The 27,207-nt window shown below is 46.7% G+C and overlaps 1 protein-coding gene across 8 annotated transcripts in view; it reads right to left on the reverse strand.

The window, feature by feature from the left end:
- The window catches only part of FAT3 (FAT atypical cadherin 3), a 529,225-nt gene extending 520,929 nt beyond the window's left edge, over positions 1-8,296 (reverse strand). For 5 of the 8 annotated variants that reach the window (XM_072993569.2, XM_072993567.2, XM_072993568.2 and 2 more), the window contains exon 1: positions 8,075-8,294. The gene's annotated coding sequence lies outside the window, so the exon portion shown is untranslated. Of the gene's footprint in view, positions 1-6,338; positions 7,064-8,074 lie in introns of those variants that run through there. The other 3 variants (XM_072993570.2, XM_072993571.2, XM_078390134.1) reach the window with 2 other exon arrangements.
- Positions 8,297-27,207: the final 18,911 nt, after the last annotated feature.

The raw sequence follows: 27,207 nt of genomic DNA on the forward strand, positions 1-27,207 counted from the left end.
ACCATCCACTCCTGCAAATAAAGTGTACTGCTTATATACTGCCCCATAGCGTTTAAAGCACTGTCTGGGCTGTTTAGTTTATGCAGGCTACACATTGCTGAGTGTACTGAAGGTAAGATCTTCATGGATTCCACCCCCTGGTCTGACTCCATAATACTCTAGGTCTTTCACTTTCTTTTTTTAACCTCCTACTAATTCCCATCACTTTGGCTGCTGATCTTCTTCAGTACCTGCATTTAGCATTGAACAGAAAGCATTGCCACTGCAAAAAGCCCTACCATCCAGAATTTGCTTTCATGTTGCCTAATCACTGTACTGTATGTAAGTAGCTATTGGCCTGACCTATTTTAATAATAGTAATAATCTTAGAACTGCAAGGGATTTGTGGATCATCAAGTCGCCCCCCTGTTATGACAGCTCCACTGGCTCCCAATCCATTTGCGGGCACAATTCAGAGAACTGGTCTTAACCTATGAAGTCCTAAACAGCTTGGGTCCAAACTATCTCAAGGACCATGTCTCCCTTTATGAACCTGCCCCAATGTTAAGATCATCAGAAGAGGCCTTTCTTTCAGTCCCACGTCCTTCACAGGTGTGCCTGATGGGGACACAGGAGAGGGCCTTCTCTACTGCTACTCCCAGACTCTGGAAATCCCTCCCAAAGGAGGCCAGTCTGGCCCCATCTTTGCTGTCCTTCTGCAAGCAGGCAAGAATGGAGGAAGGCAGCCTTAGAATCACAGAACTGTATGGAAGGGACCCTAAGGATCACTGAGTCCAGGCCCCTTCCAGTTCAAGAAATTCACAGCTAAATTTCTTTCACCAGTTGAGAGAAACTCAGCCTGTGAGAGAATCCAAACTCTGCTTTCAAATCTTCAGTAAAGGACCGCCTGGCATGATTGTTGATTCAATAGCCAAATGGCTCCCACTGTTAGAAAGTTCCTCCTAATGTTTAGGCAGAATCTCCTTTCCTGTAACTTGAATCCAGTGGTGCCCTGCATGACAACAACCCTGCTAAATGACAAATCCGCTATAGCGATTCGCAAAACAGTCATTCCTATGGGCAATTTTCGCTGGACGTCGATTAGGTCCGTGCTTTGCAAACCGTTTGTTTGCAAGATGACGATTTTTTCGGCTTCGCAAAATGGCTGCCCTGTTTTCCACACCCATGCTTCGCAGGGCAGCTATTTTTACAGCTGATAGGCACTCGCAAAATGGCTTCCCTATGGGCGATCTTCGCTGGACAACGAGGTATTTTCCCCATTGGAACGCATTAAACCAGGTTTCAATGTATTCCAATGGGGAAAAGGGTTTTGCATGATGATGATTTCGCTAAACAGCGATTTTCATGGGATAGATTATCGTCGTCATGCGGGGCACCACTGTACATTATTTCTGGTCCCATACTCATGAGCGCTAAAAATAAACCAAGCCTGCTTTATATGCAACAGCCCTTCAAACAGCTGAAAAGGGCTAGCATACTGCCTCTCAGCCTTTTCTCCTCCAGGCTAACACACCAAGTTTTCACAACATTGCCTTGGTTTCCAAAACTTTTTCAATTCCGATTGCCTTCCTCCAGACACGTTCCATACTCTCAGTATCTTAATAAATGTTTGGAGTTTTCCTGACTTGCATCCTGTCTGGTATTTGTGTCAATGAAGATTAGATTAGAAAAATGTTTTAATAAATAAGTAACCAACCGGCCCTCTTCCTAAGTTTGTACACCTGGAAAGGCTTCTGGCAGAGCCCTCGCTTTGGGACACACCTCAGCTGCTCACACCCTAAGTGAGAAGACTGCCAAACGCCCTTATCAGTGCCTGTTTTAATCACCTTAACGGCCAACTGCCACACCTAAGAGGAAATTCAGAAAGAAGAGGAAAAATCGCTGTTGCAATTCCACCGCTGGTCAGGGAGAGGCTAAAAACAGTCTATGTCTTTCTCTTATAAAAGACTCTTATTACATGTGGTCTCTTTCAAAATTAGACAGGAATCCAGAAAAACCCTTGTGCACAAGACACTTTGTACAACCTGCTGAGGTTCACCCAAGTATACGAAAGGCTGACTGGATAGCTGTGTGGTTTTAGTATCTGGCTGTGGACCCAGAGGCTGGGAGTTCAATTCCCCACTGTGCCTCCTGTACAGCCAGCCTGGGTAGCCTTGGGCCACCTGCACAGTCCCAAGGCACCTCTCAGAATAAGGGAACGATGAACCACTTCTGAGTCTCCTGGAAAACCCTGGGTCAAAACTGAGCTGACAGCACCTAATTATGATTATTTTATATGAATGGTTAAAAAGCCCTTTGGCCACTTCCTTATGCTCCAATCACCATGCAGAGCTGCTGTTATGATTCACACACAGAGATCAGGCGTTTAAGAGCCTTTTGCCCATGTTTTGATGCAAGTCCCTGCTGCAGCATGCTCCAACAAGTTAAGAGTTAAAGAGCCCTTTTCCTTTCGGCAGACTTTAATGTGTGAAGCCGGAGCTGCAAATCATCGAAGGAATCTAAGAGTTAATGAGCCCTTTGCCTTCTGCCTTAGCCTCCAATCAAGGACACTAACTGATCGGGCATTCAAGACCGCCTTCTGTTGGTTCTGCCCATTCTACACCAGCAAGTAAACAGTTAAAAGAGTCCTTGTGTTGTCACTGTGTGAAGCCCCTACCGCCATTCATACCAGTAAACTAAGAGTTAAGGAGCCCTTTGGCTGTTCCCTGAGGCAGGAGCCGCTATGCAGAGCTTCTGTTGCGACCCACAGGAGTGGAAGACCACCCGTCCTTTCCTTCTGCAGGACTGACACGGGGTGAAGGCAGTATTGCTACTCCTGCCTGCCCCAAAGTCCTTGATCAGAGGAAAAGAAATCTCGAAATCATTGGGAGATTCTTCCAAAAGGCATGATCTCTATCCACCCATCCGTCACAAAATCCAACAGCAGCATGCGGGAGTAGAGCAGTTCGTCTCCGTTCTTTTCACGTTTCTTTACCTTCCCGCTGCCCCCAAAAGAAACGAAAAGATCTTCCATCTTCTGTCTCTTCTTCTTTTCTCTAGCTGCTAACATTTGTCTTGAGGAGTGGTCTATGGGCCCCCCTCCTCGAACCATGTGCAGCAGTCCAGCACAACGTCAATTACACGGGTCAGCGGACCAGGCTTTCCTGTGGATGCATTTTCGAAATAAATGTTGGCAATTATCTATAGATATTTTGATCATTATAGTTACTTTAAGCTTGGCCTCTGCCTCTTTTACTGCTTCTGAGAATAGAGAAACAAAGCAGGTTTACCCACCTACAGGAAATACCACAGCAACTGTACTCTACAAATGCAAGGGATCTCCTAATTGAGGTCTTCTACAAATAATAACCAAAAAAGCTCCATTTTGTGTTGGTTATAGGCATTTTTCCTTCCAAGTTGCAATGCCCCATTTTGTATTTGCTAATCATTGAGGGTAGGACTAAATGGCCTTTGGATACCCCATCTGCCTTATACTTAAACATTCCTCACCCTTTTTTGTTGTCGTTTAGTTGTGTCCGACTCTTCGTGACCCCATGGACCAGAGCATGCCAGGCCCTCCTGTCTTCCACTGCCTCCCGGAGTTGGGTCAAATTCATGTTGGTACTTAGATCATCCTTATCTGAACAATACTTGCTTAATGCATTGCTACTACAATAACCTGAATTCAGAAATCCTAGATTTTTATCTATGAAGCCCACTGGAAGTCCATAAGGTCATTCACCCTCATTCAGCCTAAGGGATTACAAGCTTGTTGTAATGACCGAAAAAGTCATGCCCACGTGCAGTAAGTACATCCTGGAAGAAAACATGGAATTCTAATGTACCCGATCAATATATAATTAACACAAGCAAGCACTGGGCACTTAATCTGCATAGACACACAGGGGAATTAACACAACAGTGTTTACAAACGTTCTATCTAGCGAAGGCAAAACCTTCTGTAGCAAGGCTGTGCCCGCTGCACTTCTCTCACATTAAAAGAGAGCAAGGAAGAGAGACAACAATGGATTGCATTTAGATCTTTTTCTCTTTTATGATATCCACACAGGCATTTTTTTTTCACCATCAGTGGACTGTATAGCCTTGGACTGACCTGATCGTGGACAAGCCAGGTCACAAATGACTAACGGATTCACATTTCCAGATACAATCTCAAGGGAGGTCTATTCCTTTCTCCCCATCAACCCTGTAAAGTGGTTTAATAATAATAATCATGGGACATCAACTCAATTCTGACCCATGGCAACCCTTTTCAGAGTTTTCCAAGTCGAGAGTACTCAGAAGAAGTTTATCATTCTCTTCTTCTGGGGGTGCCCTGGGAGTGTGGAAGCTTGCCCAAGGCTACCCAGGCTGGCTCTACTCACAGGAGGCTTAGTGAGGAATTGAATTTCCAATTTCTGGATCTGCAGCTAGACATCTAACTCACAGAGCTATCCAGCTAGTTTCGTTACACTGGCAGAACGTGTGCAACTGGCCCAAGCGAGTTTCATATCTCACTGGGGATTTGACTGTGAATCTCTCCACAACACACTACACACAATCAACACTCCGAACAGAGCTGAAGTCTATGGCTGCCCTTCAGCTACCTGGTAAACTAACCTGGTTAAACAAAATGAGAACACTGGACTTCCAACATACCAAACACACCAAACAGAGCAGTAACTTCACAGAAACTACAAATAAATTTTAAACCAAGACAGCAAAGGGAAAGACCTCAAAATATTTCAAGCCATCTTCTTCTGCCTGCTAATGCTGCTAGGCAGGATCTTGAAAGCTCTCTGTAAGAGTCCCTTCTTTCAAGGCCTCAGAACAACACTTAACTCTGCGCTCTATGAAAAAAAAAACGAACACACCAATATTCTTCCCGACAAAGTGGGCTCAAGGCAGAAAGAGCAGTTCCAGCAAAGTTGCGGAAGGCTTTTGATGCCAGGCCAAGAGGTGCCAGATCAAAGTCCAGTTCTCTTGCCTCTACACACCATCAGCCGATCTTTCTTTCCTGTCTTGTGTTTCTGTGACTCTTCTCCAGTGAAGAGGGAGAAAGAAAGGGCTGAGCTTTGGCGGGACAGAAACCTGCTCTCCGCTCCTTAGCTGGTCCTGAACCAGCTAAATGTGGCCCTCTTCTAAATCCAGAGGGGCTTTCTTTTTACAACCTCTCCTATTTCTTCATCAGCCACAAAGTTGGGAGGCGGAGAGGTTTACAGGAAAAGAGGAAAAACATTTGCTCAATGCTTGAAGGAAGTTCATGGACTTGTCCCGGAGACTGAAGTTGGTTTTTAATATGATGAGGAAACGCAACAAGAGAGAGAGAAAAAGATGCTCATCCAGGGCTGTCTGACTACATCAAGGGGAGGCAGGCAAGGAGCAGAAAGACAAAACCAAGCCCATTTCTTCTAAAGCAGATTTCCTTTTTACACCAAGGTGAGCGAGAGGCATGCCGAGTTGCTGCCTATTTGTTTCTTGAGTTTGCCCTTACATTCCTTTACCCTTGCCTTTCTTTTAATTGGATTTGGGATGGTGGAAGGGAACCCGTACACTCCCAGCACCTCCAAAGACCGAGGGAAGACTGAATATCCCCACCAAGGCCAGAGGGAGGGAGGGAGGAAGGAAAGGAAAGGAAAGGAAAGGAAATAAAAACCCAAATGACTGTGGCTATTATCCAGACAGGTTTTGTGGCTGGCTTCAAAAAGGGAAAGGGCAATAATTTTTCTTCACAGACCCCCTCTCCCATGCAGAAACTCTTGCTTTCTCATTTAAAAATCAGAAGACCCCTCCCAAGGCTTCAATCCTAGAAATACAATTATTCGAAATCAAGCCGGACTGGAAACCCGGGCGAGACTAACCTGCCCTTCAAAAGTTACCAGGACCCCCCAAAGGCAACATGCAGGCAGGAAAAAAAAAACCCACCTTCAGCTCCGGCTGGTTTGGACCCCTCTAAAGCCAACATTTACCCACAACAGCACCATCTGGAAAACCCATTCCCTGATGTTTGTTTTAACGAGGCTGGATTTGGGCCTCTCTGCTTGTAATATAGACTTCATGCAAATAATATGGGGGGGGGAGACACTCGCCAGCTCCCTTTTTTTTTGCTAACCCTCTGGACAGTGGCTGTTAAAATCATTAACTGCGGAAGCTGAACAAGGTCTCTCTCTCTCTCTCATGCGAGCCCCCCCCATCTCACCAAGGGCTGCGAGGGGAGGGGGGGCTGAGCTGGCGGCCTCTGATCATCGCCCTCCCGTCCGCCCACCCCCGCACCCTAAATCTTCACCTCTCTGCCAAGAAAGTAGGGGAAGAAAAATACTAATAGCCAAGTGTCTCGCAACCCATATAGACTCCCTTACCTGGGATGAAGACCCTCTGAACGCCAGGGGGTGCCTTCTTGACTACAGGGCTGGCAGTCCGGCATCCCGATCCAAAGCCCGTTTACTTGGGAGTCAATGCCACGGATTTCAATTGGGGGGGGGTTCCTTCTTCCTAGCCAAGCTGCCCCCCCCTCTTCCCCAACCTTTTAAACTTTCTAGGCAAGCAACAAAAGATGTGGGATCCTGAGACGCCTTCCTTGAAAAGGCTTGCTCTCCCCCCCCCCACTCTCCCCTCTCTCCCCCCCCCCCAAGGAATTAGGGTCTCTCTTTTATTGCTCCATTATGAGACCTTCTGCACCTGTTCGGAGGAAACGGCATGTTCTCCTCTGCCGAGGAGCCACGGTTGCGAGGGTGAGACTCTGCAAAAGGGATCGCAGGGCTGAGCCCAAATTGAAGCCCGGTCCGGTCCCCGTCCCCCCACCCAACAGACACTCACACTTTACTCATCCGTGCGCACGCACCAGTTTCCCTGGCTCTAGAGAGAGGGCACCGGATCGCAGCTCTCCAGTGACGCAAGGAGCGGGGAAGCGAATGAATTAGCCACGGGGGAGCTCCGATTACTCCACGCCGGCTTCCCCCTTTTTTTGCGCGCGATCCTCTCTCCTCCCCCCCCCCCGCCCGCGCTCCGGGGGAAGCGCCGGGAAATGGATTTCGTGCGCGCCCTTGCAGGAGGCTGCAGGAGCAGCCGATCATCTCTCTCTCCCAAACCCCCCCCCCCCACACACACACACACCTCCACGTTCCCGGGAAAACCACCCTCCCGATCCCACCCCGCCGCGAGTTTCCAAGCCTTGCACGGGAGGCGCCTGCCGCAGCTCCCCAAGCCACCGGGCTTTCGCTTCCCGGGACGCCGCAGGAAGGATTGGCCCTTTGCAAACCAGGAGCGCCTTTTTTCTCTCTCTTTTCTCACGCCTGGATCGCGCCCCCTCCCCACCCAAGCCCGCCGCCCGCCACTTTGCAACGCTCTACGGTTCTTTTGCACGCATCCAGACACCCTCTTTTATATATAAAAAGGGAGAGTTGCATTTCCCCATCGCTACCCCACTTACCACCCACCCACCCCAAACGATCCGCGCCCTCCGGAGCGCTCGGCCACCCTCACGATCTTGCCATTTCTCTTGGGGAAACTCTGAAATCATCTCTCTTCCCAGCCGGCGATCGCGTTGGAAAGAACGGGCAGAGACCCCGGGAGCCCCCCCCCCCCCGGCACCTTGCCTTGCGCTGCGATGCAAAAAAATAAAAATAAATGACCAGCCGGCAACCCAATGGAAAAGCACCGAGTTTGGCAAAATAAAGAAACCGCACGCGCCACCAGCAAAAAAATAATAAATAAGACCATAATTAATGATCGAAGGGATGTTCATCCAGCAACAAAAAAAGGGAGAGGGAATCGAGACGAGACACATTAATAAAACAGAGGCGACAACTTTTTTTCCCCTTTGCACGAGACCCGCGGAACCCGAGACGCTCGCCGCCTCCGGAGGATTGCTCCGCGCGGCCAAGTTTGCAATGATTCCCCCCCCCCAAAAAATAATAATAAACCGGCCGGAGGATGGCAAGGAAAGTTGGCGCCTCGGCTCTTCTGTGCAACCCTCCTTCGGCCCCGATTCCGGGGCGCCCTTCTCGCGTGCCGATCCAACGCTCTCCCGGGCTTGCAAAGATAACCGGGGGGGGGGGGGAGAGAAAGGAAGATCCACCATCCGGCGAGCACCCACCCTTGCAGCCGGGAGAGTCAGCTCCGGAGCTTCGCCGCTTCCTTGCTGCATAAGGTATCCATGGAAGAGGGAAGCGGGGGCGCAGGAGACGGAAGCGCCTGCGATTCCCCCCCCCCCCCCCCGGTTTGCCGAAGCTCAGCCCGGCGGTCCCTTCCTTCTCGCTCCCCTTCCCGGCGCAAGGCGTGCAGCGCGGGACTGGTGCCGAGAGGAGACGCGCTCTCGGTAGCAACTCCTGACTCGGAGGGGGGAGGGAGAGAGAAGGGGAGGGGAGGGGAGGGGGGGAAGAAAGCGAGAGGGGGGGCGCGCGATTCCCTTGCCCGCCGAGCTGATCACAGCGCAGCCTACCGGGAGGCAGAGAGAGAGAGATCGGGAGAGAGAGATCGGGAGCCCCTCCGCGCCAGGGGCTGCACCAGCAGCTTCGCCGCCTTTCCTCCCCTCTCCGCCGGATGGGAGAAAGGAGAGCGCAAGGCTGGCGAAGCGGGTGGGGGCATCGGATCGTCCCCTTCTTCCTCTCCTTTCCCAGCCCTCCGATCCCAGGCACCGAGCCGCCTTGGCGCCCGGATCCGTGGTGGGTCTCTTCTCCTTCTCCTTCTCCTCCCCGAGCCGCTTCTGCTCCGCCGGCGAGTTTGGGGATCGCGCGCCTGCCTGGTCTCCCGCCGCCTTTTGGACCACCACCACCCCCGCCACCGTTATCGCGGAAGGGCAGGGCGGTCCCCTGGCAGCTCGGCTGCCATCCTCGCCACGGGAATTCGACGCCCGGGAGGACTTACTTCCGAGTAAGCACCGCTAGGATGCCGGCCACCTGGGTCTCTTGGGGGAAAACGTGCCATTGCCTCCAAACCTTGCAGAACCTCATCACAGTAATCATCATCTCTTTCTTCCCCCCCCCCCCGCGCGCAACACACAACCCCCCCTCCGAGGTAGGCTGGGCTCAGAAAGAGGAACCAACTCCATCGGGATCGGAGGGCTGGGAAAGGAGAGGAAGAAGGGGACGATCCGATCCCCCCCCCCTCGCTGCGTTTTCGGGGGGGGGGGGGGTCAGATACGAGACCACGTCCCGGCGGTTCGCCTAAACCGGCTTTAAGCGCTCTGTCCCCGTTTCGTGGGTTTCGCCAGAAAGGGGTTTAAATCTTTCCAACTTGGGAGACTTGATTTCCTCTCCCGGCTCCAAACAAGGCATGTTGCGCTACTCTTTCCTACTTTTGTTCCCTCGGTGCTCTGATTATACCGCCAAACATAAATCATGAGTAGCCACGTTGTCCTCTCGGTTTGAACAGAGGGTCTTTATTTGAAAGCTGGGAGAACCCTCGTTTCCGGATCCACCTGTGAGCAACCTCATCTAACCCCTGTCCCAGAGAAATCTTGCTCCCTTAGACACCTTTTCCTTCCCCCCAAATTCTCTGGATGGCAGTTTGTCAAATGTCATCAAAATTTGCCCTGTCAAATCTTATGTGATCATCTAAGTATAAAGAGACAATCCATTCCAGCCCCCTTGAAAAAGTATACTGTTCACTCTGTTGAAATGTTTTCAGCTTCCTAAGATGATGATGATGATATTATTATTATTATTATTATTATTATTATTATTATTATTATTATTATTATTATTATTATTATTATTATTATTATTAAAAAACACCAGGCACAGTCAATCAAGATTATAGAAAACATTGACGGGTGTTGTATAAGTGATAAGTATGGATGTAGTATGTATGCTGTTCTTCATATTGCAGGTTTTTGTAGCTCTGATGGTGTTATTTCAGAGATCTACAGCTGATGATGATTATCATTATCATCATTCAAAAACACCAGGCACAGCCAATCAAAATTATAAGACCATAATTATTTGTTTGATGTTTATTCATTTACTCATTTATTGACTGAGCTTCTAGACCACCCGTCTAGAAGAGACTTATCCAAACCTATCCATTTTGAAAGAAACCCACCCTGATTTTTCACTGGAAGGACAGATCCTGAAGCTGAGGCTCCAAGACTTTGGCCATCTCATGAGAAGAGAAGACTCCCTGGAAAAGACCTTGATGTTGGGAAAGTGTGAAGGCAAGAGGAGAACAGAGGATGAGATGGTTGGACAGTGTCACCGAAGCTACCAACATGAATTTGACCCAACAGTTGAAGACAGGGCCTGGTGTGCTCTGGTCCATGGGGTCACAAAGAGTCGGGCATGACTTAACGACTAAACAACAGACCACCTGCTTTAGTGAAACACTACTTGAGCAGAACATACGACAACTAAAACAGTAAAAGAATGAGTCCACAATAGCACAAACTAAACAAAATCAGAAACAGGTTCAGATATTGCTTTAAGCAAACGGGGGTAAGGGTGACACCAGCTTGGCTGTGAATTTCTCCCACACCATGCAGTGTGCCCAGAATCTCTGATAAGACTTTCATTTAACCTTTGGATTCACAAACCTCACAGAGAGCTTCAGCAGAGCCGTGGATGTGACTTGATCGTTGAGCAAGCTGTTGTAGCCTATTATGTGAGCGCCCTTCAGACTTTCACTCTTCATCCTCCTTATTTCTGGTCTTAAACTCATCCTGAACTCTCCCTTTGTGGCAGGGATGTGGTTTGCCCTTAACATCCAAGCTGGCAAGCTATGCTGGATGCTTCCTGTCCAAGCACACATTGCAATCCGCAGCGAAATTGTGGCTTGCCAGTTTGAGATTAACAGGAAACTACCGCTCAATGGCAGCCAGCTCGGTTAGGAATGTGAATCTTTCCGAGAAAAAACAAGGGGGGGAGGCCAGATTTCTCTCCACAGAGGTCCCCACCCCAAGAAATGTCCTGGGATATCTTGCAGGATTTCTCAAAAGTGTTGAGGATGTTTGCTTGTTTTTTCTGGATGACGTTCCAAACTGCAGAGGATTGTTATCATTCCTGCAGAGGATGGAATGTTTCCCATGCAAGGTTGATCTGAAAAAGGCAGAAGAAATGCCAAGCTCAGTGGAATTGTTACCATTCCTACACAGAATGCCATCTTTCCTGTACAGGGTTCACCAGGAGAGGCATTAAGGTATGCAGAATTTCACGGTTTTCTGCACAAAACAAAAGGAGGGGGAAAACGACCCAAAAATGATGTCTTAGTTTTGCAGGAAGCAAGAAGATCTTGGTGATGCAAGGAGACGCCGAGGTGGAGAGTCACTGAGAATGGGAAATTTTGCAAGCACTTGTCTCATCCCTAACATTTGCCAGGATGAGGGTCACTACCTCCCAACAGTTCTTCCTAAACCTTCCCTTTCTTCTAAGACACGGTTGGCCTCTTCTGCACCCATTAAAAAAGCATACTGCCTTTCTGTGTGTCTCAAAGCACCCTGCCTATTTGCCAGTTGTTGTTGTTTAGTCATTAGGTCGTGTCCTACTCTTCGTGACCCCTTGGACCAGAGCACGACAGGCCCTCCTGTCTTCCACTGCCTCCCGGAGTTGGGTCAAATTCATATCGGTCACTTTGATGACATTGTCCAACCATCTCGTCCTCTGTCGTCCCCTTCTCCTCTTGCCTTCACACTTTCCCATCATCAGGATCTTTTCCAGGGAGTCTTCTCTTCTCTTGAGATGGCCAAAGTCTTGCAGCCTCAGCTTAAGCATCCGTCCTTCAGAGGGTTGATTTCCTTTAGAATGGATAGGTTTGTTCTGTTTGCAGTCCAATTGACTCTCAAGAGCCTCCTCCAGCACCACAGTTCAAAAACATCAATTCTTTGGCGGTCAGCCTCCTTTATGGTCCAACTCTCGCTTCCATACATCGCTAATGGAAAAACCATAGCTTTGACTATGCGGACCTTTGACGGCAAGGTGATGTTTCTGCTTTATAAGATGCTCTCTAGGTTTGTCATGGCTTTCCTCCCAAGAAGTAAAAGGTAAAGGTAAAGGTTCCCCTTGACAATTTTTGTCCAGTCGTGTTTGACTCTAGGGGGCGGTGCTCATCCCTGTTTCCAAGCCATAGAGCCAGCGTTTTGTCCGAAGACAATCTTCCGTGGTCACATGGCCAGTGCGACTTAGACACTGAACACTGTTACCTTCCCACCGAGGTGGTCCCTATTTATCTACTTGCATTTGCATGCTTTCGAACTGCTAGGTTGGGCGTCTTTTAATTTTGTGGCTGCTGTCCCCGTCTGTGGTGATCATGGAGCCCAAGAAAGTAAAATCTGCCACTGCCTCCATATCCTCCCCTTCTATTTCCCAAGAGGTGATGGGACCAGTGGCCATGATCTTAGTTTTTTTGATGTTGAGCTTCAGACCATTTTTTGCTCTCTCCTCTTTCACCCTTATTAAGAGGTTCTTCAATTCCTCCTCACTTTCTGCCATCAATTTACCAGTACCGAAGTATAATTCAATGCCCATTTCATTTGGCTTCTGTGAAATTGAGGTGGGTATCCATAGGTCCTTCGCCCCAGGCAGGAAAGTCACTTGGGCCACCCTGGTTTGATACAAAAAGTGAGGGAACCAGAGTAGGATCTCTCAACCCTTGGGGCATGTTCCACTGATGACAGGACACAATAAGTGGGATACAAGGTTGTCATAACAATAAAGACAATTGAAGACAATCCCCACTGTGCTAATGACTTTATTCTCTGAATAATACTGCACTTTTTAAAATGGAACATGCAGTCCACTCACCCCTAGACTGCTCATGCAAACCCACCCATAGTGTGATACTCAAGGCCACCCAGTACCTTTCTGGATTGACCAAGGATTTGAAAATGAATTATAGTCTCTCTTCGCCTGTGTACTTCCCTGTGTGACCTTCAGAAGTATCTGCACAATAACCTATCTCACAGGGTTATTGTGAGGTTCATGGTGAGAGAATATTTTGCAGATACGTGGGTATATTAAAACTATCGTAAATTAATCCTGAATTATTTGGGACTGTGCTGGAAAGTTGGCTTCAAAGATGCAAGAAGTGATGTTTGAGTCTTCCTGTTTTAGGACCACCTTATTTTGACTGGATAACTCACTGGTCTAAGAACCTGATGGGGAGTTTGATTCCCCATTGTGCCTCCTGTGAGTAGAGCCAGCCTGTGTGGCCTTGGGCAAGCTGCACAGTCCCCGGGCACCCCCAGAAGAAGGGAATGGGAAGCTACTTCTGAGTACTCTCTACCTGGAAAACCCTGGAAAGGGTCTCCCTAAGCCAGAGCTGGACCATAAATAAAGCAGACCGCTGAAGAATTGATGCCTTTGAATTGTGGTGCTGGAGGAGGCTCTTGAGAATCCCCTGGACTGCAAGGAGAACAAACCTATCAGTTCTAAAGGAAATCAACCCTGAGTGCTCACTGGAAGGACAGATCCTGAAGCTGAGGCTCCAGTACTTTGGCCGTCTCATGAGAAGAAAAGACTCCTTGGAAAAAAACTTGATGTTAGGAAAGTGTGACGGCAAGAGGAGAAGGGGACGACTGAGGATGAGATGGTTGGACAGTGTCATCGAAGCAACTAATATGAATTTGACACAACTCTGGGAGGCAGTGGAAGATAGGAGGGCCTGGCGTGCTCTGGTCCATGGGGTCACGAAGAGTCGGACACAACTAAACGACTAAACGAACGAACAAACGAAGCCAGAACAGACTTGACAACACATGATGATTATTATATAGGCCAACTAATGAGGACTAGAGTTCCGATGGAGAGAAAGACGGAAAGAGGTGGTCATGGATGAGAATGTAGGGCGAACTTCAAAAGTAGCTGGGTGTTCAATCATAATTGGTTGTCAGTGGAGGGTCAATCAGGCCACACTCAAAGGAGGCACAGAGGGGAATCAAACTCCCAATGAGTTATCCACTCAATATCAAATGACCCTACATAAAGACTCAAACATCACTTGTCTCCTTGAGGCCAACATTCCAGAACAGTTTCAAGCACTTCAGAAGGGCCAAGGACCGCCTAGAGTGGTCTTAACCGACCAGATAGGTGGGATATTAAATAAATAAATAAATAAATAAATAAATAAATAAATAAATAAATAAATAAATAAATAAATAAAATAAAATAAAATAAGGACTGGTCCCCATTCAGAGCAGTTCCTTGAGAGATCAATGTTCTGTTGGTTGCCTTTCCACTTATCACATATATTGCTATTACTATCGGTCCACCATAGCATTTTAATTATTGTTTTTAACTCCTACAGCAGTTCAAAGGGGCTGTTGCGTGTTTGTGCATGCACATAGTGGTTTTTTTTTTCCTTCACTCCCTGTACAAGCGTCAGAACCCGAGCATCTTGCAGTTGAGAAAGGAATAGCTCGAAGGCCAAAAAGACAATTAACAAGCAGGCTTGAATCCCGAAGGCCTTCCTTTTATCAAATAATTAATGGCACTGAAAAAGTGCCTTGCGGTTAAAGGCAAGCCTCTCACTTCAACAAGTCCTGAAAAAGCTCGTTCGGGTGCATCACATGACCAGACCTCCAGGAATGTGTCCAACCAGAACTGTCAATGTTGCTGGATAGTTGCCACCTCAGGTTCATGCCTTCTACTTTTTGTACTGGGTCAGAAGAGAAGTTTGTTTCCCTACATTCACCGGAACTTCCATTTCTGAGTCTATCTGTCATCTTCATGCCTGCTTTTAACTATTATTTCACAGATTTCTTGGGGTTGAAGTAGGATTGATCGTTTAAATTAATATGTGCCTATCACGGTTTGGGACCCCATTCCCTGTTGGAGTGTCTTTCCTTAAGATTGTCTACCTGGCAGCCCGGTCTATTTGGGCTTCAGGATTGTGGGTGCTCACCTCTAGAGAAGCCTGGAAAACCATCACCAGGAACCGGGCATTCTCAGTGGTGGCTGCAGCGCTATGGAACACATTACCTGTTGATGTTCACCAGATTCGCTCCCTTCTGACCTTCAGGAAATGGGTGAAAGCAGAGCTTTTCAAGAAGCTCTTAGGTAATATCTCTCCCCTTTGATATTTTCCCAGACCCATGTGTTTTCAAGTGAGCTTTACCTGCCGTTGCTTCTGAAGTCTTTTAGATGGGTTATTATTTCTCTTTACTGCTGTTTGAGGGACGTGGTGGCGCTGCGGGCTAAACCGCAGAAGCCTGTGCTGCAGGGTCAGAAGACCAAGCAATCGTAAGATCGAATCCACACGACGGAGTGAGCACCCGTCACTTATCCCAGCTCCCGCCAACCTAGCGCTTCGAAAGCAGGCAAATGCAAGTAGATAAATAGGGACCACTTCGGTGGGAAGGTAACAGCGTTCCGTGTCTAAGTCGCACTGGCCACGTGACCACGGAAGATTGTCTTCGGACAAATGCTGGCTCTATGGCTTGGAAACGGGGATGAGCACCGCCCCCTAGAGTCGAACACGACTGGACAAAAATTGTCAAGGGGAACCTTTACCTTACCTTTTACTGCTGTTAGCCGTCCAGTGTGGTCCACTTTGGACCAGGCCAGGCTTGATTAGAAATGGCAAAGAATTTTTTTAGATTTTTTAAATATAACTGATGCAGTGCATCAGTAATAGTCAGCAATGGTTTATATACAGTCCCAAAAAAATTCTGCCCTTTGCGAAGCAGGGGAAGTGATTAATTATCCCATATCTTGAAGCAGAGAAGGAGAAACCCCTTGACAGGGGCCAGAAAGATGCAGGTGGGAACCCTCTTAGGGTGGTCTGGTGCATTCCTGTAAAGACATCATCTGATTGCCGTCTTTGGGACTGCACTAGGCTGTCCTTGCAGCTCTCCAAACAACAAGCGAAATGCCCACATAGTCAGCTTCTCTGTCATTCCATGAAATGTCACAGTTCAACACATTTCTGGCATGTGTTTAGTTCTTGTAGCTTTTCTCTCTTTTTTGGCAGAGTGTATTTCTGCTTTACTTATCCCTCCATTTTTATTCTGGAAGGCAGGGCAAGGGAACCGGTGGCCTTCCAGATGATATTAAACTCTAGTTCCCATCAACCCCTGGCAGGGATACCCAGTGGTGTGGGTAAGAGGTGAAGTCAACATGTGGAGTTGCAAAAGACTCAAACTGCTCCAGGTGTTTCAGGCAAATCCTCAACCATTAGCTGAGGTTTGTGGGATTTGTAGTCTAAAACATCTGGGAAAGTCTATTCCATTATTATCAATTCGAGAAAGCCCGCCCACCCCCATTTTCCTCTCAAATTTGTGTCTTTGTTCCCTGTGGAATTCTGGGAGTAGTAAAAATCTGCATACCTCTTCTCCCAATATTTTCACTCCTAGATTGGGGAGCACAAAATGCAGCCCTCCAAATGATGTTGGACTACAAATCCCATCAGTCCTAACTAGCATACCCTCTGATGAGTCATGCTGGGATTTGTAATCTTACAACATCTGAATGGCTCCACATCGTCCATTCATGTTGTAGATTTACGCAGGAAAAACCAAGGTTAGGCGGTAGTGTGCTTTTGTTCTGCTTTACTCTTCTGTAGTATGCAGCATGGTGTCGCTGATAGACTGACAGACTAGGACTGTGGAGACCAGGGTTTGAATCCTCACTTGCTGTGGAAACTTACTGGGGGAGTGGAACAGGTAAAGGTAAAGGTTCCCCTTGGCATTTAGTCTAGTTGTGTCCGACTCTAGGGCGCGGTGCTCATCCCAATTTCCAACCACAGTCTCAGCGTTTGTCCGTAGACAGTTTCTGTGGTCATGTGGCCAGCGCGACTAGACACGGAACGCCGTGACCTTCCCACCGAGGTGGTACCTATTTATCTACTCACATTTTTGCATGCTTTCGAACTGCTAGGTTGGCAGGAGCTGGGACAAGCAATAGGAGCTTACTCCGTCACGTGGTTTCGATCTTATGATGGCTGGTCTTCTGACCTTGCAGCACAAAGGCTTCTGCGGTTTAACCCGCAGTGCCACCATGTCCCCTTGGAACAGGTGAAACCACTACTTAAATATCTCACTTCCCCTGATTTATAGGGTCACTATAAATCAGTTCTGACTTGAAGGCACATAGCTAACTCTTATGCAGGATCTGCTCAGATGGACTCAAACCCTGCATTGTTCTACACTGATCAGCAAATTTTGTGTGTGTGTGTTTTGTTGGCAATTCGTTGGCATTTCCTTGTGGGTGTTTTTCTGCTGGACATTCCCCACCCTTCCATGCCCTTGGACAAATGAAATGAGGGATAAGCGAGAGTAGAGTAGGTGAGGAGAAAACAGAGGTGTGGAAAGGAAAGATGAGCTGGTTGGAAGAAGACATCGGGGAGTACTGGGATAGTCCAGTGTATCTCAGTACATTTGGTAACAAATGCCTTCTCCGTGTCTGGACATCAAAACAGAGATGATATCTTCAAATTTAGAACAAAGAATGCTAGAATATCCAGAATGACCAGGGATTCCACCACTGCCTGGATGAATCTCAAGTTTCATAGCAAGCTTTGACTGTCCACACTCTCTTGCATTACCAGCAACTACTAGGAGAGATTGTCTCCCTGCTTATTTAACTTATATGCAGAATGCATCATGCAAAAGGCAGGACTGGATGAATCCAAAGCCAGAATTAAGATTGCCGGAAGAAATATCAACAACCTCCAGTATGCAGATGATACCACTCTGATGGCAGAAAGGGAGGAGGAATTAAGGAACCTTGTAACGAGGGTGAAAGAGGAGAGCGCAAAAAACGGTCTGAAGCTCAACATCAAAAAAACTAAGATCATGGCCACTGGTCCCATCACCTCCTGGGAAATTGAAGGGGAAGATATGGAGGCAGTGACAGATTTTACTTTCTTGGGCTCGATGATCACTGCAGATGGAGACAGCAGCCACAAAATTAAAAGACGCCTGCTTCTTGGGAGGAAAGCGATGGCAAACCTTGGCAGCATCTTAAAAAGCAGAGACATCACCTTGCCAACAAAAGTCCGAATAGTCAAAGTTATGGTTTTTCCTGTTGTGACGTATGGAAGTGAGAGCTGGACCATAAAGAAGGCTGACCGCCGAAGAATTGATACTTTTGAATTGTGGTGCTGGCGGAGGCTCTTGAGAGTCCCTTGGACTGCAAGGAGAACAAACCTATCCATTCTAAAGGAAATCAACCCTGAGTGTTCACTGAAGGACAGATCCTGAAACTGAAATTCCAATACTTTGCCCATTTCATGAGAAGAGAAGACTCCCTGGAAAAGACCCTGATGTTGGGAAAGAGTGAAGGCAAGGGGAGAAGAGGACAACAGAGGATGAGATGGCTGGACAATGTCCGCGAAGCTACCAACAAGAATTTGTCCCAACTCTGAGAGGCAGTGGAAGACGGGAGGACGTGGCGTGCTCTGGTTCAATGGGGTCATGAGGTTGGACACAACTAAATGATTAAACAACAACAACAACTAAGGGAGAGAGGCAGGCTGGGTGGCGCAAGCTACAGGAGGCAAGAGAAACTACCATTGCTCTTCTTGCAGGAAGCAAAGACGAGGCATTGCTGTGCTACTCCAGCCCCACAGAACTGTGGGGAGAAAAAAAAAACAAGGTGAAACTGAAGCTCAGATGGTCACTTGCAGGAAGAGCGCTGTTCATTTGCAAAACACAAAATGACAAAGAAAAAAAGAAGACTTCTAGAGATGCCGGCCTGTGCAGGCTGCAGTTTCCCTGCCTCACCAGAGCCGTTCCGTGGCAGCACAGGAAGGTCTCAAGAAGCAGCGTTGCAGTTTTGCTTTGTAAGAATTACAGGTGTGCCAATTATTTATATTTTCTTTTTCTGCCTAGGGAATTCTGGGACTTGTACTGTAAAAGACCAAAGTCTGCACATCTTTGCTAACAATAGGCCAATGATTTTATGCAAATATTTTAGGAGGAGAAATTGAAACGAGACACTTTTTGGTGGGATCTATTAATGTACGTGCCTAGCTCATTACTATATCTTCTCTTTCCTTATTTCTCTTATAGTTTTGGTTGAAAACAGTAAAAAAGGAATGCCAGTTTATTATCTTCTTCTTGTAGATGTGGACACACTGTTTCAGTTGTGCATAAGCATTATCTCACCCATAACTAAATCAGCTCCCTCTTTTGTGTGAAAACATGCAAATAGGTCTGTATCCAAAATGGAGCCAACCCCTTCTCCACAGGTCTGATGGCTATTGTAATGAATGCATTCATCAACCAGTTTGCCTCTTGTCATATTCCATTTTTCTCCTTCAGTTTACCTGGTCACCTCATTTCTCGAGGCATTTCCCTCACATTTTGAATGTCATTGTAGCCTAAATCTAATGGTTACTCTCAAATAAATTAGCTTTCTTCTACCAGGTAGGAACTGGCAAGTCAAAACTTGTGTGCTTTTCATGGATGTGAAGCTGGCAAATGCTCTTAGGTCTATGTGTTCAAGAGTATCATGAAAGAATCGAGTCACTAGGGAACTTTTCCAGGATTAAGCCTGAAAAGGGGATGCCAAGTTATGTAGGGCAGTTTTCTCCAGCGTAGTAACTAATGTGTTGGACTATAAATTCCATAATCTCTTAGCTGAGGAGGTCACTTGTAAGGGCTTCAGGAAGGTATACACTGGCTTCATTCCCAATATCCCTCAGAAAGTCCTGGGGCTTTAACCCTGCAAGCCCTGGTTCTAGTAGGGTTCTAGATGTGGCCCCAGCTCACATCAGAATTCATAGAACCCTAAGCCTTATTCTTGATGCATGTCTGAAAGTGTCTAGAGGGCTAAATGAGCAGTGAAAGGGGGGCATTGCTCTCGAATTCAGGCTTTCCAGCGGTGAAGAGAAGAAGCCTTGCAGCAGACATTTTCAGCCTGGGCATTATGGATTTTGTAGTCTTAACACATCAGTTACTAAGTTGGAGAAGTCTACTGTACACATGTTGGAATTCGGAGTTCAGGCTTCATCCCTGAAACATGTTGGGTTATACTCTGGTGCTCAGGAACCCTAATAACATAGGGCTCCCTGCCATGCAAGGTCGGTAAGGATATTCATGTGAATTTAACTGCTGGGTAGCTCAGTGGTTTAGATATCTGGTTGCAGAACCAGAAGTAGGGGGTTCAGTTCCCCACTGTGCCTCCTTAACGGGCTGGGCTTGGTGATCCATAGAGTCCCTTCCAGCTCTGCAGTTCTAAGCTTCTAAGATTATTACTCCCCATGCTATTTTGCATAAAACATACCCATTTTCCTTGTGTGCATTTACAGTGGTGCCCCGCATAGCGACGTTAATCCGTTCCGGATTGTCGCTATCTGGAATCGTCGCTAAACGGAACTAAAAACCCCATAGGAATGCATTAAACTTTGTTTAATGGGTTCCTATGGGGCGAAAACTCACCGTTCAGCGAAGATCCTCCATAGCGCCGTCATTTTTGCCGCCTCGGTAAGCGAGGGCAGTGCGCGAAAACGCTTGCGGCGGCCATTTTGGGCAGCCGGCGGCCATTTTGGAACCGCTGATCAGCTGTTCTAAAAACATCGCAATGCGAAGATCGGTAAGCGAAACGCTTACCAATCATCGCAATGTGATATTTTCCCATTCAAAACATCGCAATGCGATCGCATTAGCGATCACAAAAAATAGATCGCTATGCGGATTTGTTGTTAAACGGTGCACTCGTTATGTGAGGCACCACTGTATTTGCCTTTAACTAAAAATTACAAGAAGGAAAGAGATTCTGATGATCACTCTTTCCTTCTAGTGGCATATGGACACTGTAGTAAATGGTTCCAAGAATCACAATTTACATGAATTCCTTTAAAAAATAACTAATTCAAATTCCTTTTCCATCTCTAATTTCAGGACACCATCACATCCTCCCTGGCAGATGTTTGTTCAGCCTCTCCATGAATACGTCCAGCAAAGGAGAGCCGGCCACCTCCCCAGAGTAATCCCTTTACCAATCCAGAAATGAAAGCAGTTACTTTTTAAAGACAACTACTCCCAAAATGCTACATCTAGCATGGTTAAGGGCCATGTGGATTGGAGAATTCTGTTGAGTCGTCAATCCAAAATGTAATTTTCATGAACCGTGGAAGGATAAGCCCACTAAGGCCTCTCCTGCTTTCCCCTTGTACAGTATGCCGAGAGAGGTACAGTTGATAAATGCTATTAGGAGAAGTCGTTAATTCAGCTTTCCTGGTTAATCAATCCCCTGGCCCTATAATGATTTTCCTCCTCTCTCTTTTGGGTCACTCTCTTCTGAACTGTCTCCAGCGGAGAGCAAGTTCCGTTGATTAGCAGCCACACTCTGTATGCCTATGGGATATGTTCATTTCCAGAGCTCTGTCTACTCCAGTGGAATAGTCAATAAGCACTTTTTTAGATGACAGGACAGTAATTGCTGCTAGTTAAGCGACGGAGCTTCAGGAATACTGAAGTGCTTTGAACAGTAGGCAAGAAAACCTGGAGGAAACCCTTAGGTGACTCAAGACCTGGCCCAGGCGGTACCGCTTGGGAGTCAATTAAAACTTCTGATGGCAACGGCTCATTAGGTGGCAAACAAAGTGGTCGTGTCGTGGGGAGCAGACACTGGAAAAGGCAGCTCCAAGGCCTTTTCTTTTTTCCATGCAGGGCCAGTGATGTCATTTGACTTTGGCAAGGTAACTGGCAACTCCACTTTGTTCTGGCAAAATGAATGAGGTGATAACAAGGCTTTCAAGTACCCCAATAGTCTTTTGCGCATGACAATTTAATGTCCAGAAGATCAGAGAATGCATTTGATGTGCAGAAGATCAAAGAATGAGGGAAACAGGTTGAGCCTGGGCACTTCTTTCCTATTCTTTTATATCTTTTCCGCATCACTTTAACAGTTTAAATCATAACCCTTGGTGTTTCAGAATTAGAAGGCTAAACTTTTCCCCTGCTAAACGGTGTGTGTCATTTAGCTGAAGCACTGCTGTTAAAACCTGCAGTACTTTGCAAGTTGAACCTATTTAGTCACACATAAGCACCTTTGGACTACACAGCTTAGCTGTGCATACAGCCGCCTTACGTAAGAGGTGTTCATATATAAGGAGAATTTAGGAAAGTGGTTTTTTGTTGACTGAAGTTTCCAGAATCCCCCATCTCCCATGGGGGAGCTGTTTTGGACTATTGTAGCCCAAAAAGTCACTTTTTCAGGGTTGGCACATCAGCAGCACAATGCAAGGAGAAAAAGCTTGCACATATCTGTAGCTTATTTGCTATGTGCCTTTTTCTTGAACATAAGGACACAGCTGGATTGGAGCAAATCTGCCCAGCATCTTGTTTTCCACAATGGACACCCTCGGAGAAGTTCACGAGGAGGGCACAGAGGCAATAGCCCCCGGCGATCCCCCTCCCCTAGCAGTTTGCACTCAGTGGCAAACTGCTTTTCACATGGAGGTTGCATCCCTTTATTTTATTCTTGATTGTCAGGTAGCGTGAGTATATACCACCCAGTAACACAAAATTACACGGATGGCTTACAATAAAGTGGAAAACAATGCTGTACAAGAGGAAGAGCTCAGAAAGATATTAAGAGGCAGGCTAGACTCCTGTAATGCCATTGTGTAGTGGTAGTTGTGGGGGGCAAAGTGGGGTGTTTTCACAGATGCCCATCAGGACCGGGGTCTTTCTATGGCCACGCCATTAATTATGCAGATGGTCACATGAAAGAGCCACCCAAGAGGTAGCCCAGAAAATGTGAGAAGCACTCCTGTGAATGTCTTTTCCTCGTTAATAACCATTTTCTGCTTGCCCAAGAAAGCTCTCTTTTGTCCGTGGTTAACTGGATGTTGGCCAAAACCCATTGCAGAAGTACTAGAGCAACAAATATAACAAGTGTACCAACACTCACTGTAGCACCAGATATTCATAGATCTTACAGTTCAGGAAAAATGATTTCCACATTAAAAAGATGAGAAAAGTAGATTCACTTAGTCTTTGAAGACACTCAGTTTGGGCACCCGATTAGAGATGGGCACGAACCGGTTCGTCCTACTTTGTCCCAATTTGTAAAGGAGGCAACATAGGTGCTGCTGCTAGCCTCCCCCGCCTCCTCTGGCTCAATCAGCCACTCACAAGGCCCGGCCTCCATGATTGTCAACTGATCTTCCAGTCTTGGCAAGAACTCAGGTTTCTCTGCCCCGCCCCCTTGGCTGATCTGCCACTGAGACAAAAGGGCGGGGCAGAGAAGTCTGTGCTCTTGCTCATGATGGGAAGATTAGCTGAGGAGGTGGAAAAAGCAAGCCAGCTGGGCCTGGTGAGTGGCTTGATCAGCTAAGGAGGCGGGAAGAGGGGAGGAGCAGCACCTACTGTATGCTGCCACTTTTATAGACTAGGACGAACTGGTTGTGCCCATCTCTCGCCACTGAATCTGGGATATCGCCACAGAGAAGCTTCTCTGTCTCGTAGCTCGTCTGACACACAGCATCTGGCAGCGGCACCTGGAAAATGGCCTTTGATGATCTTGTTGTCCAAGCTGTTATATGTGGGAGGAGATGATTCCTGAAGCAACCTGGTTTCAATCAGTTTGGGGCTATTTAACGCTAATACCATCCTCTTGCCTCTTCCCAAAAACTCACTTTGTGGCCAAAAAATAAAAATATGCGTTATGTAGTCAGGATTTTTAAAATTGATTTTATTTAAGCCAAACCTGACTCGACGGTGGTTCTTATTGTCAGTGTGACCATGCCCTGAGATTCACTGTGGCACTCATAGCCTTTATGATCAAGCCCTGAGTCAATATTTGTCAAGACTTTTCTTCGTGCGCATGGAAAAGTGACCAGCCGACTGAATGCGTGATTAAACAACGGCGACCTGCAAAAGGCTTATGTACTTTTCTGATATAGTAATAGCAGCTTAGATCAATACGGCAGTGTTTAATCAAAACACACACAATCCCAGAAATTAAAATTGGAGACAGAAAGAAGGCATTCAGACATCCCATGAAAGATCTGGCTCCCTTGATTTCAGATGCAATCTTAGCGGAACCCTCAGCAGTGCGCTATTGAAAATAGGTCTCCTGGCGCACAGTCATGAATTATGAAACATTGACATTTCATGTTGAATTAATGCAAAGGGCTCTTTAAGGACTCCAGTAGACTGAAGTTGCCTCTATGACAGGCCAAATATTAGGTACCCTGCTATTTGTCAGAACACAAAAGGTATATGCATAATAAAAATGATCTCTTAATACAAATCCTTCCCCTGGGAAAGACACACAGAAATGATGCTGTGAAAGTAATTAGTCCTTTACAAATCATGATAGCATTTGATTTAAAGTTCAACTGTATTCTCTCATGGATGACATGTTAGCCCAGGATGTAAGTGGATTGGACGGGTTGTTGTTGTTGTTGTTGTTGTTGTTGTTGTTGTTGTTGTTGTTGTTGTTGTTGTTGTTGTTGTTGTTGTTGTTGTTGTTGTTGTTGTTGTTGTTGTTGTTGTTGTTGTTGTTATGTGTTTGTTTGTTTGTTTATTTATTTTCTTGGGGTTGGATGTCAGATTTGGACAACTCTCAAATGCTGAACCAAGTTGGCCTGATTCAATCTGATCTGCATGAGATCGGGGTCAAACCTACACAACCAGATCTGGTTATGGGCAAAGCAAAGAAAATGTGCAAACCAATTTGTGTCCACAGCACAAATTGTAGCAGACAGGGTACAAATCATTTCAGCTTTGAAACAAACTAACTTAAAGAATACCTAGCACCCAGACTCATGAAGCTAGCTGTCTGCGGTAAATCCTCCTTTTTAAGGGTCCACTCTGTCTTCAAAGTTCAAGAAGCAAAAACAGTTTTGGTTTTCCAGTGGAAGCCAATGGAAGACTTCCTAATTGACTCCAATCCTGGGAACAAATTGGTTCAAATGGAACACCGTTCTTTCTTGGGCACATTCCAAAGCCCCATAACGGCCTTCATATCAGATGGGGGAAGGCTTATGCAAGTGGGATGGGTAGCTATTTTGTGGGAGAGGCGTTCCAGTAAGTATTGAGGTTCCCAACCATTAGGACTTTATACTGTAGGTCATGACCAGCACCTTGAACTGGGCACAGAAACTAATAGGGAGCCAGGGAAGGCATGTCAATACTGGAGGTATGTCTTCATAGCTCCTGGTAATCAGTCTGGCAGCTGTATTTTGGACCTGCTGAAGTTTCCATACTGATTTCAAGGGCAGCCCTATGTAGAGAATGTTACAGTAATCAGAGATTACCAACACATGCAGCACTGTTGTTAGGCATTTCCTATCAAGTAGGGGTGTAGCTGGGCAGTCAAGTGAAGCTGACAAAAAGCCCTCTTGACCACAGAATATATTTTCACCTCTGCAGAGAGAGCTAAGAGTACCCCCAAGCTGAGGATGGACCTGACCTTTCAGGGGGAGTGTGCGTGTCTGAGTTCATTCTGTGGTTCACCCTTATTTGGAATAAATGCCAGCTATGATAAGCATAGGTTTGTTGTATTTGCCCAGGAGGTCTATATATTTCTGTAGGACTCCTGGAGGAATCAGGCATCCTCTTAACGATCTGACAAGTGTTACCTATCAAGGCCAGATAAGCATCCCTCTAAATCAGTGTCTCCAACCTTGGGCCTCCAGATGTTCTTGGACTACAGCTCCCAGAAGCCTTCACCACCACCTCTGCTGACCAGGATTTCTGGGAGTTGAAGTCCAAGAACACCTGGAGGCCCAAGGTTGGGTACTACTGCTCTAAATGGTCTGGCAATCCTCCCAGCAGTAGGATCTTTGTCTTACCTGGATTCAATTATTGACCCTCGTCCAGTCCAATATTGGTGCTCTCAAGGACTTGTACAGCATCATTTGCAGTTGAAGAAAAGGAGCAATAGACCTGTGTGTCATCCATGTGTTGATGACAGAGATGGGAAAAAAACAGTGGTTCGTGATGGTTCGTGACAAACCACGAACCACCAAAAAAACCAAACCCATTTGCAGTTTATTTATCCAGTCCATGCCTGGGGGTGGGCTACCTGCTCCTCCAGCCTCTGTCTCTGCCACCACTGCAGACACATGCTCAGAGGCAATGGCCAGCTTCTGGCACGGAAGCCAGGCCCACTGCCACCAAGGATGGCACCCACAGCAGCAGTGGCGAAAAGAGCAGATAGGTGGAGGCGACAGAGGCAGGTGGGAATCCCCCTTTGCAGAGGCAAAGGAAACACCACATGGACAAAAAAAGGTCTGCCATTTTGTTTTGCTTCAGCAAAACAGGATTCCTGAACTGGGTTATGAAACAAACCACAAACCAGCCTGGTTTGTTGGGGTTTTGGTCCATTTCTTGCCCATCTCTAATTGATGACAAATGAAGTCCATATGTCCGTATATCTTCTCCCAGCACAGAGAAGAGAACACAGGCTGAGCCCTGACCTCCGACCCCGCCAGCCCTCCCTGCATACCTCTGGTAATGGGACAGGCAAGATTGGGCTATCCAGGGGCAACCTGAACATTAGGTGGGACAGGCACCTATTTCCCCTTATAAAACAGCTGCCATTGTTTCTGGTATTACAAGAATGGGGGGGGGGGGGGAAGCTGGCACCTTCCTCAGTTCATTCCAATGCACATTGGAAAAAGACCACGAAAGATACTGCCAGAAAGCTTCAAAGCAAAAGCTAAAAAATCTGACCCTGGCTGTTAAAATGCCCAGTGCTATGACGGTGCTGGAACAGAACTCACGCTCTCCTCAGAGCCTTGCTCTGATTTTGCAAAGAGTGGGTACACTTGCTTCTTCTTCGAAATGATCTGCTGTTAAAGGTTTGGCTCATAATCAGAGCAAATTTTACCAGCTGGCCCCAAAGCAGTAGAGAGAATAGATCATGCACTAACTCCCAGTCTCCCTTCTTTGTAACGAGTAGCCTAGTGTTGGTAAGATTTACGTCATGTTGCCATGTTTTGAGCTGCTGTAGACATGCACAGTACCTGTTTTCTTTCCCCAAAGCATACATAAATAATGTGTTTCGAAATGGTGATCTTTTTGTACTCATTTATTAGCTGCCATCTTGTGTTAGAAGAGACATCTCTCAGTGAGGGATTTAAGTAAATTGAGCAGTCTTATGCCTTTACTACTTGTCCCAGATTCTGTTGTCAAAAAAGCTGTTCCGTTCAGAACCCTAGAATAAGAAACTGTGCCGAAACAATCTTGATCCTGGATAAATTTATTTCAGTGCCTCTTGGTCTTGATGTTTTTCAGAGTCTTTACTTTCTGCATTTGTAACAATGACAGATTGCCAGGTGTTTTTTTTAAAATAGTATTATTTATGGATTCTGTTTCCACCTAACTCCATCTGCTTCCAG

This window comes from Pogona vitticeps, chromosome 3 (assembly GCF_051106095.1).
Source record: "Pogona vitticeps strain Pit_001003342236 chromosome 3, PviZW2.1, whole genome shotgun sequence".
NCBI classification, from domain to species: Eukaryota; Metazoa; Chordata; class Lepidosauria; order Squamata; family Agamidae; genus Pogona; species Pogona vitticeps.